Source organism: Oncorhynchus keta, chromosome 13, assembly GCF_023373465.1.
Source record: "Oncorhynchus keta strain PuntledgeMale-10-30-2019 chromosome 13, Oket_V2, whole genome shotgun sequence".
Lineage (NCBI taxonomy): Eukaryota > Metazoa > Chordata > Actinopteri > Salmoniformes > Salmonidae > Oncorhynchus > Oncorhynchus keta.
In genome coordinates, this window is record NC_068433.1 from 41,871,611 (window position 1) to 41,889,794 (window position 18,184).

Below are 18,184 nucleotides of genomic sequence, written 5' to 3' on the forward strand. Positions count from 1 at the left end.
GGAGAGAGAGAGTGAGAGAGAGGGAGACAGAGAGAGAGGGTGAGAGAGACAGGGCGAGAGGGTGAGGAAGACAGAGCGAGAGGGTGAGGGAGACAGAGAGAGGGGGTGAGGGAGACAGAGAGAGGGGGTGAGGGAGACAGAGAGAGAGGGTGAGGGAGACAGAGAGAGGGTGAGGGTGAGGGAGACAGAGAGAGAGTGAGAGAGAGGGAGACAGAGAGAGAGAGAGAAGGAGCCAGGTTCAAGGTTGATACGTTCGAGACACAGAAATGCAGTCCATGCAGAGATGCTGCTGTGGTCTGGACTAATAATAACATGGTTAACGTTATGCTGCAGAGTCAGGCAGAGACTCAGGGGAAACACACTGTATATGCGTGAAGTCACAAATGGCGCAAATAGGGTGTCAACTGAGAGATGGCATTAAGCCTCTGTTGTTGGACTGGAGAGGTGTGAAGTCATAAAGGTGGATTGCCACATCGTACTGCTCTCTAGTTTTTATGGAAGGCAAGGAGTGTCCCTTGTAACTACAATACTAACTGCTTTTGAATGTGGATGGTGTCATGGCTTAAGACCCCATCAGCCCACAAAGCTAAAGCCTAGACATCCGTTTCAGTCCGTTTTATTCATCATACAAGCTTGGTTCATCAAACTAACTCAGTCTTGGTTCGATCTAAATGCTGTGTACAATCAAGGCACTTTAGGTACAGTAAGAGTTAACCCACTGGGCAGAGGCGTCAATTTAACGTCTATTCCACGTTGGTTCGACGTCATTTCAATGAAATGACGTGGAAACAATGTTGATTCAACCAGTGTGTGCAAAATGGAAGCCTTTTACCACTCTTTGTTTGAAGATTAGAACGACAAACCTTCTATAGACGTCTGAAACGCCGGCAGCCCCTGCCAACTAACACAACATTTGCATTGAGAAACATTTACCCTGTTGATGACTACAACCTTCAAGGTGATGTTACTCTGCCAAGGGAAATAAACAGAAATGGTGTAGTCGTAAATATTTCATAGTGAAGGTCTATTTACTATTTAAATGTGTTTACTCTCTCCGCTGGGCTTCGTCTATGTTTGTTGAGTAGGATGCACTGGCCAGGTTCACAGCAGTAGGTCCATCACACAGCAATTACAACTCTCTAGAATAACTTTTAGATTTGTGTGTGTGTGTGTGTGTGTGTGCTAACTCTGGCACCTGCTTTCTTATACTGAAGCTGCCTTGAAGGCCTACGGAACTACTGGGGCGAAGCAGAGATCATGCAAACTGATTAAACTAAGATTCTTTACAACAAATAACTAGTAGAGATGACTGTAAATGTTTTTTGCAGTGGTAGTAAAGTGCTATTTTTGCCCTTTTCAATAATACAGTACTGTAATGCATAGCTTGCCCTTAAATTGATGGTGATGTTGTAAAAGGTCTGGGTGAGCTGGAGCAGAGGAGTCAGGCGCAGGACAACAGAGATGAGGAATACACATAAATCTACTCAAGACTTACAAATACAAGTCAAATATACCGAGCCCACAATACAGACCGTAAATACAACAAACAAACAAGCACAAAAATCATGAGGGTTAAATAATGAACATGTATTTGGGGAATTGAAACCAGGTGTGTAAAACAAAGACAAAACAAATGGAAAATGAAAAGTGGATCGGCGATGGCTAGAAGGCCGGTGATGTCAACCGCCGAATGCCGCCCGAACAAGGAGAGGGACCGACGTCGGCTGAAGTCATGACAAATGTCACAGGGAAATGGCCTGTTGCTAATAGGCTTCAAAAATACTCTGCCGCCTCCAGCCAAGTGATTACACAAGGCTGTGTGTGTGTGTGTGTGTGTGTGTGTGTGTGTGTGTGTGTGTGTGTGTGTGTGTGTGTGTGTGTGTGTGTGTGTGTGTGTGTGCGTGAGCACGCGTGTGTACATTTTGCATCTGTGTGTGTGAGAGAGAGAACGAGAAAGAGACAATTATTCTGACACTCTTTAACCAACTACATTAACAACAATCCTGTCTGACCTTTAATACAGAACAGACACACAAACATATCGCTGCATTCCAAACAGTTTGGTAATGACTTAATTGTCTGAGTCAAGTCGAGAAGAGAATTTGTCAGGCACTCTGGATACTTTTTTTAGGCCTATTTACCCTCTGGGCACACACTGGTTGACTCATCCTTGTTCCCACATCATTTCAATTAAATTACATTTAAACCAACGTGGAATAGACGTTGAACTTGACGACTGTGCCCAGTGGGTTGTGTACATTTTTTTTACCATTTGGAGAGTGTTTATTTACAGAATATGTAAAACATTCTTATTTATTTATTTCCCTAATAGGTCTGCCTGTTTAAAGAAAACATATATACCGTAGGCCATGTATTTAGGATATTAAAACCTATTTTCCAGAGTGATACAGAATAATTATGTTCTGTGTCAGTCTGGCCTAAGAAGCTAGTGAAGCTTTTCGTCTCAGGCTTCATTCCAAATGGCACCCTATTCACTATATAGTGCACTTCTTTTGGCCAGAGCCCTTTGAGTATTGCACTATATACTGTAGGGATTAGAGTGCCGTTTGGGACGTAGCCTCTACAGTATCTCCCTTAGTAGCCTGGTCTATTTCAGTTCCCACCCTCACCATTTAGCGCTTTTGTTACCGTAAACCCCATGAGCATGGCCAGGGATCAAGGTCAATATGTGATTGTTGGATCAGAGTCGGAGAACTGGAGGCTCCCTTTCCTCGTTTAATAAGATCAGAATACCAACGTTTCCTGTCCTCGTTTAATAAGACCAGAATACCAACGTTTCCTGTCCTCGTTTAATAAGACCAGAATACCAACGTTTCCTGTCCTCGTTTAATAAGATCAGAATACCAACGTTTCCTGTCCTCGTTTAATAAGACCAGAATACCAACGTTTCCTGTCCTCGTTTAATAAGACCAGAATACCAACGTTTCCTGTCCTCGTTTAATAAGATCAGAATACCAACGTTTCCTGTCCTCGTTTAATAAGACCAGAATACCAACGTTTCCTGTCCTCGTTTAATAAGACCAGAATACTAACGTTTCCTGTCCTCGTTTAATAAGACCAGAATACCAACGTTTCCTGTCCTCGTTTAATAAGACCAGGAATACCAAGGCTCCCTGTCCTCGTTTAAGAAGACCAGGAATACCAAGGCTCCCTGTCCTCGTTTAATAAGACCAGGAATACCAAGGCTCCCTGTCCTCGTTTAAGAAGACCAGGAATACCAAGGCTCCCTGTCCTCGTTTAAGAAGACCAGGAATACCAAGGCTCCCTGTCCTCGTTTAAGAAGACCAGGAATACCAAGGCTCCCTGTCCACGTTTAATAAGACCAGGAATACCAAGGCTCCCTGTCCACGTTTAAGAAGACCAGGAATACCAAGGCTCCCTGTCCACGTTTAAGAAGACCAGGAATACCAAGGCTCCCTGTCCTCGTTTAAGAAGACCAGGAATACCAAGGCTCCCTGTCCTCGTTTAAGAAGACCAGGAAGACCAAGGATCCCTGTTCACATTTAAGAAGACCAGGAATACCAAGGATCCCTGTCTGCTTCATTTCTCCCTCTTGGTCAGGTTGTTATTGTTCTCAAATAAAGTCAGTTATTTCTCTAATGGTCACACAGGAAGCTGCGTGGAAGACTCTTAGGATTTGAACTCCTCTCACTCACTGCCTTTTGCCTGTCAGTGTTTCTGCCTTTAAACTACCTCTCATGGAGAAACTGTGAGGAATACAAACTCTGATGTTTACTCAGGAAGCTGAGCAGAGGACTGAGTTCTTTCAGATGTTTTTTCTGCCTCATCCCCACCTCTATAGAGGGCAACTTTATAATTTATTTATATCAAAACATGACGTTTTTGCACTTCCTCTTGCCTCTTTGCCTTTACCTTCTCAAAGGAACTTTCTGAATAACATGTTCTTCTCTTTTTTCAAAAATGGAATTCCATGATTTTCCAAGTTGCTGCATGTAGCGTATCAGACTTCAAAGATGAGAAATGGTCCCAATTTAAATTTAAAAGAGATGACGTTGTTTTTAGATGGAGGAAACTCTACAGTTATGCAGCAGATCATTTGAGGAAAGTGGAAGAAACACCTCACAAGAATTCATGAACCATCTTGTACCTTCAAAATGAACATCACATTCTGCTCTATTCATTACTCTGTTGGCTTCTTTCATTTAGTTTTCCTCGTCTTGCCTCTGCGAACTGCTGAGCTTTGCGACCATGTTGATGAAACAATAGAGATGCACTACTTGTTCTTTCTTAGACGCCTCAATATTGACAAAATGGAAGGTCGAGCTCTCTGAGAGTGTCCCAAATGGAACCGTAACTCTATCCCCTTTATAGTGCACTACTTTTGACCAGAGACATGGTCAAATGTAGTGCAATACATAGGGAATAGGGTGCCATTTAGGAGGTAGTCTATATTGCCTCACTACAGAGGCCTGCGGCATTTCTGTGGTCTGAAGCTCAGTTGCCTGGACTCACAGAACCCCTGCTCTCCCTCTCTCTGCTCTGCTAGGGAGTATAGTGTGTCTGTGCTTGGCCCCGTTTCCCCGTTTCTCTCCCCCTACTGTGGATATTCTCTCGCTCTCTCTCCTCCCTTTACCCTCTCTGTTTGCTTAAACTCTCTCTGCCCCATTTCTCGCAACCAAGTAGGAAGAACCCAAATAAAGCTGCTCTCTCCACCACCACCAGCCCCCCCTCTCTCTGGCTCATCTTCACTCCACAGTCTGAATGATATTTATTTTGCTCAGCTATCTAATATTCAGAGCATGTCAATTCTCTGTCCTCGGTGTGGGAATGATTGAGTACTAAGACATGTAGTACTGGATATGTAATTGAATAAATACTCTTGTTTTCCTCATGTCTTGGGAAGATGATAGAACCCCCTCTGGAGATCTCATAATGTTGAAGCTGGCAGCAGCAGGGGAGAGTGAGGATGTGTCCCAAATGGCGCCCTATTCCCTATATAGTGCACTATGTTTGACCGGAGCCCTATGCGCCCTGGTCAAAAGTAGTGCACTCTGAAGGGGGTAGGCTGCCATTTGGGATGCCGGCTGAGAGAGGGCAAGGTTAAAATAAGCCCCTTCCTCATGGTGAGGGATGACTCTCAGGAGAGACACGTTGATTTAAGCAGCTGGGGTGATGGAGAGGAGGCACTCTTAGGGCTTGAAGGGCATCAGATTCACCTTCCTCTGTGCTGCTTAGAGACCTCTAAACACACACACAGGTACTAAGGCGTCAGACAGTCAGGCAGGCAGGCACGCACACACCACAGACACAGACATGCACACACCAACACAGACACACATTCACAGACACATACATGAACTCATCTACTGCGCCAGTCCATCTTACTCTAAAAAAGTGAAGGGGAAAACCACCACATTCACTTTAGTAAAAGACAAAAAGTTGCTGTCTACATTCTTCAATGATACTTCATGGTCTCCAGGGCCAATGGCAGCAGCCACACAAAGAGAGACAATCAGGGAGTCCAGCCGAGCTGAACCACAGCAGATGAGGAGAGAGAAAGAGACTCCTGGATGCGCTCCCGCTGGCTTCAGACTCTTCTCGGGGAGGTCCCGGCCGCCCAGCCCATCCACTGTCACACTGAAAAGGAACCCCTTGATACAGTTACTCAACCCACTCTCTGATCTAACAACACATGAGGAGAGGAGAGAAGAAGAGAAGCGTTTTGTTCACTTTCAGTTTTGGATTGAATGGCACGAGAGACTCACATCAGCCGTTACACATAGTTCATCCTACAGGGGCTTTAACATCTCATCAGTTCAGCTTAATGATCTGTCTCTCCCTCCCTCCCCCCTGACAGTAAACAATACAATGACTCAAGATGTCGAATAGGAAATTCCACGCTGCAACACCGCTGTGACCAAAAGGTGTCCCTCAGTGTTTTCAAGGAGGAGTGCCTCCTTCTTCTCAGAAATGTTGCAAGGGGTCTTTCTTTTTTTCTTTTTCTTTTTTCTTTTTTTGTTTGTTTTTTTTATTTTTTTTATTAACAACAAATCAATACATAAAGCACATGAGGGAACACAAGCATACATAGATTACAAACAATGGACAATCGAGCTAGGGGGTACAATATCACATTACAATTACACAAGGACCTTAAGGGACATGCATATACTTACAATTCTAACAGCTTTTTTGTTAGTAGAGCATTTAAATAAATACATCTTAAAATACAGTTCAATTTCTTTTAGTAGGATACGAAAATGTGGTTTTCTGTTTGTAAATTTACATTTGTGTATATGAAATTTGGCCAAAAGAATAATGAAATTAATTACATAAAAATGATTCCGCTTATTTCTATTGTATGTAAAGAATCCAATCAGTACATCTCTCCACAATAGTGTAAAATCTTCATAAATGTGTTCAATTATAAACCTACTGATGTCTTGCCACAGTTTTCTTACATGCATACAATGCCAAAAAAGATGCACAACTGTTTCTGGGTGGTCATTATAAAAGGAGCCATTTGAGTTGATGGTTTTCCTTAAACTTCTTCATATAGTGGTTGGCAGGATAATATTTATGAATAATTTTAAAGGAAACTTCCTTAATTTTGTTAACAAGTAGGTATGTGTGTGGCAACATCCAAACTTTTTTCCAACAGATATTATCAATAAATCCATTCCAATAAGGCATGACATAAGGTATAGATAGATACAACATCCTGCTGAAACAAGGATCGTATCGCTCTGTTGTTGAATGGACCAAAAGAGAAACAAATCTTTCCTACTGATGAGTCAACAGGGTCAACAGAAGGTAGGCTCTGAGGGTCAGGTCTTGACACGTTCCTGAATAACAAAGCAACACCTGAGGGAATGGCATCTAAAACAATTGCAAAATCTTTAGGTGTTACAGGGACCTTGTAAAGTGATAAGAATTCTTTATAACTGAGTAAAAGACGCAAGGGGTCTTTCTTATTGAACCAGTATTTGCTCACTGACCATGCAGGAAGTAGAACCACTATTTAGAACTACTAAAGCAATGTCTGTTTATTCATGATGCTTGTACAATATGATAGGGATTGGTCATTCACTACTGTAGCAACGTGCAGTGCATAGCAACAAGACACACAGAACAGATAAACAAAACTATGGTTGTTTTCTTAGATAGGCATTCGCAATATCAAGTCAATATGTTGATGGCATAGTTGGTTTCCTAATGTATTTTATATTTGGTTTGTATCAAGTTTTAGTAGGAATGCTGATCTAGGATCAGGTACCCCTGTCTTATTTATTGTGACCTTAAAGGCAAAACTGATCCGTAATCAGCACAACTACTCTGAGATGCTTGAAACATAAGGCCCCAGAAGTAACTGCCATGAATAGGGCGTATGGAGTCAGTCAGTCAACTGCATATGGAGCCTGCTGATGTGAATAAGAATTACAAAGCTTTTGGAACCATCTCTGGGTTCTGTCATTACATCACTGGCACATTACGTCCAGGGAGAATAGTAATTATAATGTAACTGATTGCAGAGCATGGCACAGTAACTACTTCCTGTTTTGCACCCACACATTCACACACAGTGGGAATTATTTCTCACGAAGGCCCTCGTAGGTAAACATTGCACACTGGGCCATTACACAAACCCGCCATGATTCCAAAAGAGCAGTTTTGGTTTTATTTCATTGATTTATTTTACCATGGCTCAGTACAGACTTGAGGCATCAACATTTAATTAATGGATCCCTATTATCAAACAGCTGTTAGAGCTCTTTGTTCTGGGTCCAGTGCAGACTCCCTCCCTCCCTCCCTCTCTGTCTCTACTCTCTGTCTCTACTCTCTCTCGCCATCTCCTTCCATTTCTCTCTCTCGCTCTCTCTCTCTGCCTCACTCTCTGAGAAGAAAACCCACAGAGAGGTTTGGCTGCTGCTGCTGTGGGGAGTCAGCATTAAAGGGCAATTCCACAACTTTTCAACCTAATTTTCATTATCTCTGGCACAATACATATATATATATATATATATATACATATTTTAAAACAGCACATTTTTGCGATTTGTAGAAACAAATATAAAGTTTTTTAAAAAGTTCTACCCGATGACATCATCAAGAACATTTTTAAAACAGTTATTTTCCAACACTATGAGATTCGGGGAGCAAGAAAATACCTTCCTCTGGCTTGAAACTCGTTGCAGGTTGAAGAAAATCACCATTTAAGTCACTTTTAATCCTACCCTGTGATGTCACAGAGAAGCATTTCTTTAGGGCCTTTCTTCTTGTCTTTTTTAACCACCGATCATAGAAACGGGCTGTTTTCACATATGTTAACGCTGGTTTGGTGCTGGAGATAGTGAATATGAGGTTGAAAAGTGGCGGAATTGCGCTTTGATTGACCCTTTGATTGCCCCAATCAAAAAGAATGCTGAGAGAGAGAGAGAGAGAGAGAGAGAGAAAGGCTTTGATCTTTCCCAGCTCTTCTAAGGAACTCCTTTATCGTATTTTGAGTTGGGGACTATCTGTGTAAGTCATATACATACCGTAGTGGCCCCTTCCTCCCTAGAGCCCAAACATTGTTTCTGTGTTGTTTTCTGCTTGCTGTATAATGTGCAGGCTATGCTCTTTGTTGGTGTGTGTGTGCACTTGCCAGACACCAAGAAAATGAGTCACTGTGTGTCTCTTTGAAAAATAGGGTCACAGTGAAAGTACACTATGCTCCTCTGGCTCCATTGCTTCTCTCTGTGGACTACGCCTAAGTCATGAAGTCACAATGAGACTAGGCCCGACACTCTCTCCTCTCCTCATCGCCTCCTCTTCATTAGCCTCATAATGAGCATTGCGAGAGAGAAAGAAAGAAAGAACACCCTCCTAGATGAGTTTTAGGTAGCATTGTCTGTTCTCCTGGCAGCTTCATAATGACCGTTTTTAACGAGGGCATTAGGTTTTGTCGCTTCATTATACCTTATTTCATATGATGTTTGCTTTGTTATGGAAACTTCTCTGCTCTCCGGAGGGACTGGATTTCTAAGCTAATGAGTCCAAAACAAGTAGCTTTTAAAAGGAGCAGCCAGCTCGAAGCCGGGAGCTGGAGTTAATGCTGTAACAGACCTCTCCCTCACATCGCTTTGCCTTGCTGTGGAGATACACTATTCAGCATCGTTCAGCATGGTTCTCTCTCTCTTTGCCTCTATCTTTATCTGCCTCATTCTATCTTGCTCTCCCCCCCCACCTCTCTCTCTCTCTCTTTTTCTCCCTCTCTATTCAGTCAGCAGTGTAAGGCCTGTGACGGCTATAACAGATCCACTTTATTCCAGAAGGTCATGAGGTGTATGAGCCGTTGCTCGCTTCTGTGTCAAGTGATAGAGTTCTATTCTTCTCTGAACACACACACACACACATACACACGCACACACACTGACCTTGGTTCAACCCTTTGATGCTCGCTAAGCGCTGTAGCTGCCGGGGATCATGCAAATCTGGGTGGCATTTTGCTGCTATATTATTGGATGAAGAGCCCAGGCCTGTTGTCTGTGTTCATGCATTGATAGCTCAATTGTCTACTGCCTGTTGTTTTTGTGTGTGTGTGTGTGTGTGTGTGTGTGTGTGTGTGTGTGTGTGTGTGTGTGTGTGTGTGTGTGTGTGTGTGTGTGTGTGTGTGTGTGTGTGTGTGTGTGTGTGTGTGTGTGTGTGTGTGTGTGTGTGTGTTAGTCTTAAGCCAGTGGACCACTGTCTAGTCTGGGTACTTTAACTGGGTTTGCATCGGACTAAAGCTATCTAAATGACATCTGTACTGTAACACACTCAGTGCTATGAGGACACATCAGAATTGGATGGACTATGGGGTGAAGTTCAAGTCCTTCTCAACGTCCGGTTTAAAATGAAAAGGAATGTGAATCCAGTGTTTTGATGAATGTTTTTGGGGCCTTGGAGCCATTTTGTTTAACCTTTGTTTTACCGGGTTAATTGAATGGGAGAGAAATAGTGACTGGGGAAAAGGGGTTTTAGTGGAGGGATCGATATCAACACCCGTGGTTGTGTAATTAGATGGTGGGCAGAGAAGTGTGTGTGTGAATGTGTGAGTGTGTGTGTTTCGACATGTGTACATTATGTGGTGAGGATCCAGTAGGATGTTCAGACCGTCGTCATGTCACAAGACGACAAAATAAAAGTTTGAACTCGATCATACTCTCTTTAGCATGCGGCCCATTAAAATCACATGACTCTCTCTCGTCAGAATTAGTGGTTAGAGCATTGGGCCAGTAACTGAAAGGTCGCTGGTTCGAATATCCGAGCGGACAAGGTGAAAACCCTCATTTGCTCCAGGGTCGCCGCATTGTGAGGCTGTATTACGGATAGAACCAGTTATGATCTACCACCGTAAAAGAGATCAGACGAGACCCAGCCTGACAGTCTAGTGAGTGAGGTATTCTCAGCAGTAACCCTCCCAGAGGCGAGAGGCGGACCTAGATACCACCGAGGGAAACATAATGCTCCTTTTCACCATCCGTTTTTTTTATCAAACAACTCATGCAATCAAAACATAATTATGCTTCTTCCCCCCCAAAAAAAACATCCCGATGGGCCATTTTTAACTTTGCGATTCTCTTTCTGACTGAGAGTTGGATTCTGTGGAGCACGCAGACATGATTGCACTCCCTCTCAGAGTCTGAGGCAGTTTATTAGAGTCTAGCTGCACCTGTTATCTTTGTGACAGGCAGGCTCGGTCGCCATCTCCCTTATCGTCTGCCTGTCAGTACAGAGACTGTAATCAGTGAGTTTCAATAGAGCTCGCAGAAATCTGCACTACGCTCTCACTCACACACACACGCACACACACAAAAACACACACACACAGTCACTCAGCTTCTGAGGCCAAACCTCAATGATGTAAAATTCATAGAGAGCCTAATAAAGTGGAGCGCCAGATCATCTGCTGTGCAGCTAGAATACAATATTAAGCTGCCGCAGCACATCACAACACACTGTCTTTGAGCTTTGGTCCACTGTCTCCAGTGGTAATAATGGGTTGTAGTTCATGATCTTGTAGAATGTGAATCTGCACACAGAGCGCGGCTCTTGGATTAGTCGGGAAACAAGTGGTGCTGTGAGTCGTATACAAGTATGTCTCTAATTGAAAGGGATTCTGTACAGAAAGGAGTGCAGGGGGAACAGAGCGGACAGCTGATCTACAGGATATGATGTATCTGTGAATCTAAAGGATGTTATATATCTGTGGATCTATGGGATATTATATATCTGTGGCTCTACAGGATATCATATATCTGTGGATCTACGGGATATTATATATCTGTGGCTCTACAGGATATGATATATCTGTGGATCTATGGGATATTATATATATGTGGATCTACGGGATATTAAATATCTGTGGCTCTACAGGATATTATATATCTGTGGATCTACGGGATATTATATATCTGTGGATCTACTGAGTGCAGATACACTATCTCCAGCACAGATAAAGGCTTAGACAAGGGCCTATGAATCAGAGTTGCAGCAAAGCCAGAGCCTGGCAATAGGGTCTACTATTGGACGGGAGCTACACTACCACTACGACACATCACATCACTGTTTGTTTCATTTACCTGAAATAGAGCCAGATGGAAAATGAAGGTCATTTTTCTTTTTAAATGCAACATAATTATTATAATTATCTGTGATGTTCTGTTCACCTTTACAGCTTTGGGGTAGCATAAGAAGGAGATTTTGCGCCAAAGATTACACCCAGCCTGCTAATCATGAACAGCGGGTGTCCAGTTATGTGCGACCAATGGTTGTAAGCATTAACAAGGGGTCAAAGGTCAGCATTAGCCAATGAGCTGCAGTGTCAGTGGTGACCTGGGCAGTGGAATGCCGGCAGTGCTTATTCCATTAGAGCATTGCGCTGAGAGGGTGTAGAGTGTAGAGCGTGTCTGATGTGAACCCTTTCTCTGCCTCTCTCTCTCCCTCTCTCCCTCTCTTTCTCTCTCTCGCTGTCTCAATTCAATTCAAGGGGCTTTATTGGCATGGGAAACATATGTTAACATTGCCAAAGCAAGTGAAGTAGACAATAAACAAAAGTGAAATAAACAACATTACACTCACAGAAGTTCCAAAAGAATAAAGACATTTCAAATGTCATATTATGCTACTATACAGTGTTGTAATGACATGCAAATAGTTAAAGTACAAAAGGAAAAATAAATAAACATAAATATGGGTTGTATTTACAATGGTGTTTGTTCTTCACTGGTTGCCCTTTTCTTGTGGCAACAGGTCACAAATCTTGCTGTTGTGATGGCACACTGTGGTATTTCACCCAGTAGATATGGGAGTTTTTCAAAATTGGGTTTGTTTCGTATTCTTTGTGGATCTGTGTAATCTGAGGGAAATATGTGTCTCGAATATGGTCATTCATTTGGCAGGAGGTTAGGAATTGCAGCTCAGTTTCCACCTCATTCTGTGAGCAGTGTTCATATAGCCATGTCTTTCTCAATAGCAAAGCTATGCTCACCGAGTCTGTACATAGTCAAAACTTTCCTTAAGTTTGGGTCAGTCACAGTGGTCAGGTATTCTGCCACTGTGTACTCTCTGTTTAGGGCCAAATAGTATTCTAGTTTGCTCTGTTTTTTTGTTAATTCTTTCAAATGTGTCAAGTAATTATATTTTTGTTTTCTCATGATTTGGTTGGATCTAATTGTATTGCTCCAGGACCAGCTTGCTTGTCTCTCTCTGTCTCTCTGTCTCTGTCACACAGACACACACATAGGATTGTGTCTCAATCTCTAGTCAACTCAATCTCCCAGGAACCTTTCTCCCTTTGCTTTTCTCTTTCTAGCCTTCCCTGTCTTTATCCTTCTCTCTGTCTGAGTAAATGAAGGAGATCTGCTGGTCCATGTTTCGAGAGAGAGAGAGAGAGTTTAACAGGAAGTTACACACAATCAACCCCATCTAATCAGCTACAGACATATTATCATTAAACATGTAGCAGTCAAAAGTTTGGACACACCTACTCATTCAAGGGTTTTTCTTTATTTAGAATAATAGTAAAGACATCAAAACTACGAAATAACACATATGGAATCATGTAATAACCAAAAAAGTGTTAAACAAATGAAAATATATTTGAGATATTTCAAAGCAGCCACCCTTTGCCTTGATGGCAGCTTTGCACACTCTTGGCATTCTCTCAACCAGCTTCATGAGGTAGTCACTGGGAATGCATTTCAATTAACTATTGTGCCTTGTTAATTTGTGGAATTTCTTCCTTCTTAATTAATGCATTTGAGCCAGTCTGTTGTGTTGCGACCAGGTGGTGGTGGGATTTTGTACAAAAATTGTACCTTTATTTAACCAGGCAAGTCAGTTAAGAACATATTCTTATTTTCAATGACGGCCTGGGAACAGTGGGTTAACTGCCTGTTCAGGGTACAGAAGATAGACCTATTTCGTAAACGACCAAGAAACGACAGTCCATCATGACTCTTTTCTCTGTATATATCAATGATGTTGCTCTTGCTGTGGGCGATTCCCTGATCCACCTCGACGCCGACGACACCATTCTGTATACTTCCGGCCCGTCCTTGGACACTGTGCCATCTAACCTCAAAACGAGCTTCAATGCCATACAACACTCCTTCCATGGCCTCCAACTGCTCTTAAACGCTAGTAAAACCAAATGCATGCTTTTCAACCGTTCCCTGCCTGCACCTGCACGCCCGACTAGCATCACCATCCTGGATGGTTCCGACCTTGAATATGTGGACATCTATAAGTACCTAGGTGTTTGGCTAGACTGTAAACTCTCCTTCCAGACTCATATCATACATCTCCAATCTAAAATCAAATCTAGAGTCGGCTTTCTATTCCGCAACAAAGCCTCCTTCACTCACGCCGCCAAACTTACCCTAGTAAAACTGACTATCCTACCGATCCTCGACTTCGGCGATGTCATCTACAAAATAGCTTCCAATACTCTACTCAGCAAACTGGATGCAGTTTACCACAGTGCCATCCGTTTTGTTACTAAAGCACCTTATACCACCCACCACTGCGACCTGTATGCTCTAGTCGGCTGGCCCTCGCTACATATTCATCGCCAAACTCACTGGCTCCAGGTCATCTTTCAAGTCCATGCTAGGTAAAGCTCCGCCTTATCTCAGTTCACTGGTCACGATGGCAACACCCACCCGTAGCACGGGCTCCAGCAGGTGTATCTCACTGATCATCCCTAAAGCCAACACCTCATTTGGCCGCCTTTCGTTCCAGTTCTCTGCTGCCTGTGACTGGAACGAATTGCAAAAATCGCTGAAGTTGGAGACTTTTATCTCCCTCACCAATTTCAAACATCTGCTATCTGAGCAGCTAACTGATCACTGCAGCTGTACATAGTCTATCGGTAAATAGCCCACCCAATTTTACCTACCTCATCCCCATACTGTTTATATTTATTTACTTTTCTGCTCTTTTGCACACCAATATCTCTACCTGTACATGACCATCTGATAATTTATCACTCCAGTGTTAATCTGCAAAATTGTAATTATTCGCCTACCTCCTCATGCCTTTTGCACACCATGTATATAGACTCTCTTTTTTTATACTGTGTTATTGACTTGTTAATTGTTTACTCCATGTGTAACTCTGTGTTGTCTGTTCACACTGCTATGCTTTATCTTGGCCAGGTCGCAGTTGCAAATGAGAACTTGTTCTCAACCAGCCTACCTGGTTAAATAAAGGTGAAATAAAAAATAAAAAAATGGTTTGGGTTGAGTTGAGTTGGACAGCAGAGTGAAGAAAAACCAGCCAGTAAGTGCGCCGCATATATGGGAATTCCTTCAAAACTGTTGGAAAAGCATTCCAGGTTAAGCTGGTTGAGAGAATGCCAATAGTGTGCAAAGATATCATCAAGTAAAAGGGTGGCTACTTTGAAGAATCTAAACTCTAAAACACTTTTTTTGGTTACTACATGATTCCATATGTGTTGTTTCATAGTTTGGATGTCTTCACTATTATTCTACAATGTAGAAAATAGTAAAAATGAAAGAAAAAGCCTTGAATTAGTAGGTGTGTCCAAACTTTTGACTGGTACTATATAACTTATGTCTGATAGCCTACATGTTATTAGGAATCAATAGCCCTGATCCATTACCTGACATGAAATGTAATGAGAGAGCTGAGAGAGAGAGGCTGCATTTGCACTTTATTTCACCAGAGATGTGTTTGGAATTTGCTGCTATTTATTTCAGCACACACATATACATGCGTGCCACACAAGCAAGCACACGGGCATGCACATGCACGCAGACACACGGCATGGTGTTGTCCTTCACACTACCCCTCTAAAATCCTGTTTGTGTGTCAGGCAGGGCACAGAACAGCTTCAATGTAATGCCTCTCTCTCTTTCCCTATCGCTCTGTCTTGTTCGCTAGGTCGTATTTTCCACTTTTGTGACACGGCTGTGATTGCTCTTGTTACCGGTAGAGAAACTGCTAGATATTCTTTTTTTTCTCTTAAATAAGAAGGTACACTCGAGCCATTAACGTAATTAGATCTCGCCTGTGAAAAGGCGAGGTATTAAACATAAAAAGTAAATGCTTTGAAGATGTTGAATACATTAATTTGGTGCACGGAGAGAGAGCCCTCTTCGGTTGTCGCGTCTGCAGAGACCCAGCTGAATGAATGGAATGCAGAAGAAACATTAAAATAATAGATATTATTAGGATAGGAAGTATTTTTTATTTTTATTTGTTTATTGTCTCTTATATACTGTATCTAATGAATAGCCGACTGCTTGTCCATAGGGAAATCTCTACTGCATGTGTTTTAATGCTGACCTATTACAGGACAGAATCAGGATTCAGAATACATGGCCAACTCCAGAGGTGATGACATAACTCATCTATCTCTCTCTCTTCGTTGTCTCTTTATCTCTCGCCCCCTCTTTCGGTCTAAATCAGCCTCTGTTTCCTTTTCTCTTCATTAAGACCTGTCTTTTGTACTATGAGAGTAATACTAACTATTGTTTCATCTTGACACCCTCTCATTGTTCTGCTCTACCAGGGATTGAAGGATGGAGAGAGGGAGGAGAAGTCAGGGGTCAAAGGTTGAAGTTAAGACGGAGGGATGCAATAGAACTGTAATACAATTTTCAGCATTGGAGTGGCCTATTAAAGTTTTGCTATTAATTCCCAGTGGTTAAAGGGATACTTCAGGATTTTGGCAATGATGCCAAATGGATACCATTTTTATGTCTCTGTCCATTATGAAGGAAGTTAGAGGTAGTTTTGCAAGCCAATGCTAACTAGTATTAGCACAATGGCTTGAAGTCTATGGGTATCTGCTAGCGTGCTAGCTATGGGTATCTGCTAGCATGCCAGTCATTATGTTAACTCTTGCGAGCAATTGTGCTAGCGCTAGTTAGCAACTTCCTTCAAACTGCACTTAGAGATATAAAAATTATATCCACAAACACATTTGACTCTGGGGAAGTAAATAAGGGCCAAAAGGGCTAAAATACCAAAGTATCCCTTTAATGCTTCATTACCATGTCAAAGCTGGCTCATTCAAAAGGCACAATTGTGATCATCAATCAGAGATAATGTCATCCCGGCTATCAGTGTGGATGTTGTCAGTCTCTTTACCATCACAGCTGAAGAGTAGAGCTGCCAGATGCCAAGTCAATATAGCAGACTGTCCATACTGACTCAGTATAGCAAGCTGGTGTGAGGCTTTAGGAAGTCACTAATCCAGTCTGTCACACTCCCACAGTGTCCCTCTCCTCTCCACATGGGGTCCAGTAGGACCCTGGATGGTCATCACTAATCTGGATATAGTGCGCATAATGTACATTGGAACTAACATTGGCACTATGGCCATTGTAGAAAGGACTGAATATAACTGTAGAATAGAACTGTTTAACCACCATCCCTAAACTTATCCACCTCAACCAGGATCCTAACCCTTGCCTTGATTAGGAATAAATAGCTCATAATGTGAATGCTAATGTTCTGATGATATTCCTGGGGTGTCCTTTCTGGCATGCCTGTTTAATGTTGAAACACAGGACCCCCTCTGATCGCCACACCTCCTACTCAGCGTGAAGCTCCGGGGCTGTGCCGTCCCAGGGCCGGGTCTGTCAGCACTCTGCGCCGGCCAGGGACCTCTAGTTGGGCTTTGAGCTCAGCGGGAGATGACCTGCATGAACAGGAAGTCCCCAGCTGGCAGGCTTCATCTCTATCCATCTGAGACTGCAGACTGGGTGCGTCCTAAATGGCACCTGATTCCCTATATAGTGGACTACATTTGACCAGAGCCCTAGTGCACTATAAAGGGAATAGGCATTTGGGACGTAGGCTATCAGAGCTGTGAACCAGTAGAGCAAACGAAACAGCTCTGATAACTCAACACCCGCTGACTGAACACAGTGGAGGTAATCGAGGCACTCAGGGGCAACAAAGGGACCGAATCAGCAGTAGAGCCAGGAAAGGAAAAGAATGTGCGAGGCCAGGGCCCTCTCGCCCATACAGAGTCGAGGCCCCTAGCCCTCTTTGGATGACTCTGCACCGCATGCTATGCCAACGATCAATGCCTACTGCCCAGAGAGCAGGAGGGTGAGAACTTGATAGGGATTCTGTGCCCTATCAAAAAAGAAAAGGTTGAAGTGAAGCGTATTTTGTCTGGTTTTGGTTGCATGGCTTTTTATTCCTTTATTGATGTTTTTATCTGCTTTCAGCCAGCCAGAAGATGGCTCCTCCTGGTGAGCTGAAGTCATGCAGAGGCTGAGGCTGTTTGAATGTTTGTGCCCGATCTTTCAGGTGAATAATATCGTCCCCGAGCCCATGCAACCAACTCTATCTCTCTCTCTTCCTCGTTCTCTCCCCCGCTCTCTGCCCCCCTCCCGCTCTGTACAATTGGATCTGGGACAACAAACACAAAACAAACAAAGAAAAGCAAATAAACAAATAGCTCCCCGCCAGACGTGACGGCTGGCAGCCTTAGCCCTGAGGTAGCAGACTCACTGTCTTCAGCCTTTTCAGAACCCTCTCACAACCCTCCCTCTGTCTCTATTTCTCGCTCTCACTTTGGTCTTTCTGTCTCTGTCTCGCTCGCTCTCTTTCTCTCTCTCTCTCTCTCTCTTCTCTCTCTCTCTCTCTCTCTCTCTCTCTCTCTCTCTCTCTCTCTCTCTCTCTTTCTCTTTCTCTC